Genomic DNA, 2,929 nt, shown 5'->3' with positions numbered 1-2,929 from the left:
AAATTTAGAAGAGAGAATAGTACTTTCATTTTGGAGGAAAAATGAATTCACAAGGAATTAACACCTCACTTTTATTAGTTGGAGAAAAAATCTAATTTTAGTATATTTTGTCATTATTATACATTTTTCTCTAATCATATATCCACTATTTTCTTTTCTTTGTTTCAGCATTTTGAACCTTTAACTTCTCGTAGTTCTCACTTCTCAATTATTCTATTAGATGTAGTTGATAACTATTGAAATTCTTCGATTAATATAGGAGAAAAATATATTATTATATGATAGAACTAATATGAGTATATTTTATTATTAAATAAACAAAGTTAATATAAAATAAAATTATACATAAAAAAAAGTAAAGAAAATAAAATTAAAATTACAAAAGTGATAAAAAGATTATTTTTATAATTTTGTTTTGTCATTTTTATGTATAGAAGATTAGAAAATAGTAAATTTTTAACTAAATTAATTTATATTTGTTGTATTCAATTTAAATAAGTAATAAATTATCTTATTTTAATTTATTCCTTAAATTTATATATCATAAAAATTAAATCAAATAATTAATATACATAATTTTAAATTGTGTGATACTTATTTATATATCATAAAAATTAAATTAAATAATTAATATACATAATTTTAAATTGTGTGATACTTAAATATCTATTCAAATCAATTTGTTGATATAATTAATTCATCATAATGAATTGTCTTTAATGAGTTAAACAAAATAAAGCAGAAACATGCTACGTTGATTCTATCATTAAAGGTAAATTTTGATTATATAATAGAATAGATAGAATAGATAATATAATAGACGGCGAGAAAGAGAAAGATAAACATTTTAGATCCTAAGTTGTTTCATTTGGATGTGGCAATGTGGGTATTACATTATTTTACTTATTCTACCCTATGGACTTTTTTGTAACTTTATTTCAGTATCAATGGAATTTCACTACCTTTGAGTACTAAATTAAAATTCAAAATGAAACTAAAAAAAAAATAAAGAGTATAAAATTATTGATTGAAAAACACTCTAAATAATAAAAAGCCAAATTAACTTTAATATTAAATTCATTAATACGATTTTAATTTATATAATAGTTAGATAATAGATTAGTAAAAACAAAGGGAAGAATGGCTTTAATTAGTATTTAATAAAATATTTATTTAGAATAATTAAAAAATATAAAATTATGATATTATTAAAAATAATACATTTTTATGTTAAAAAATTATATTTAAATAAAATATTTATAAAATAGTAACATAGCTTTATAAACATTAATCATTAATCAATTATGAACTAACATAAAATTATAATATAATTTATTTATGAAAAAATAATCAATAATTAATATTAATAAATATAAAAATCATCCAAACACTTTGATTAAAAGTATGAGTGGTTAATTATTATTCATTATTAATAATATTTTGTTCATAACAAAAATCGAAAATATAATTATTCAGATTTAGATTTTAGAAAAATAAACGTATAAGTAACAAATGATCTATTTTATCATGTATATTATAAATTAATGAATTAAACTAACTGATATAATGAATTATAATTAATTAATTGGTATAAATTATAATAAATTATATGATATTTAAAAAGAAAATAAAATGAATAAAAAATAAAAAGAAATAGAAGAATAGAAGACTACAATAAAATAAATTGAATGTGAGTTTTTTTTAAATTTTATATCACATCCGCTTCAATAATAAATAAATAAAAGTACATCAACTTATAATCTAAGAGAAAATGATGAGATAAAATCATAACACAATTTTAAAATAAAAGCTTAAATTAAACCATAATATCATTGCACAATACAAACTGAAAGTAATTTCACACTACAATATACCACACAAATAGGTAAATGACTTAAGTTTAATTACATATTTTTTTTTATTTATGCATACATGATAACACCATGGTCTATAAATACTTAATGGATAACATATCATATATTGCTCTGAATGATAAGCACGGAAGTTAAAGAGTGTGTGTTGATTTGTGTCCATGATAGTTGCCTTCTTGTGACGACGCCTCATAGGAAGAAAAAGAATTGTTGTAAAAGTTATCCAATGAAAGAGTAATTGGTAAATAAATGATATTTTTTTCTAGTATATATGGTCTTTTGTAGTGGTAAAATAAAAATGAAAGGAATAAAATTTTGTATTTTTATATTAGAAATAGAATTTGATATTTATCCTAATAAAATTAAATAACTAATTAGTTATATTTAAATAAATAAAATAAATTAAATAAAAATATTTTTAAGAATTAATCAAATCAATTAATCAATACAAATAATTAGTATAATTAATTTTATTTGATTTATTGAATTCAAAAAATAAATTAAAAAATAATTGATTGAATTAATTAGTTGATATAATTAATTTATTATAATTGATTGGATTTAATGAATTAGAAAAAATAAATAGGAAAATATAGGAGACAATGTTTTTTTAACTAAATTAATATGTATTTATTGTATTTAATCATTATAAGTAATAAATCATCTATGTTATTATGTACTTTATAAATTAATGAATTAAAATAATTGATATAATAAATTACAATTATTTGATTGATATAAATTATAATAAATCGTGTGACATTTAAATGCCTAATCAAATCAATTAGTTGATATAATTAATTTACTGTAATAAATTGTATTCAATGAGTTATAAAAAATAAATTAAGAAACACGCTAAGAAGTATGTCACGCCCATCATGAAGTGCAGAAATTCAATTTTTATATAATAAAAATATACATTCTTATATATGTTATAGAAATATGATTTGATTCCATGAACTTGCTTATTTTTTTTTACTTGTCACCTATATTCAGCATGGAATTTTAATTTTTCTAAAATAAATTTAGAAGAGAGAATAGTACTTTCATTTTGGAGA

The sequence above is a fragment of the Arachis duranensis genome, chromosome 4 (assembly GCF_000817695.3).
Source record: "Arachis duranensis cultivar V14167 chromosome 4, aradu.V14167.gnm2.J7QH, whole genome shotgun sequence".
NCBI lineage: Eukaryota > Viridiplantae > Streptophyta > Magnoliopsida > Fabales > Fabaceae > Arachis > Arachis duranensis.
The sequence above is the reverse complement of the archived record's forward strand: the minus strand, read 5'-3'. Positions refer to the sequence as shown.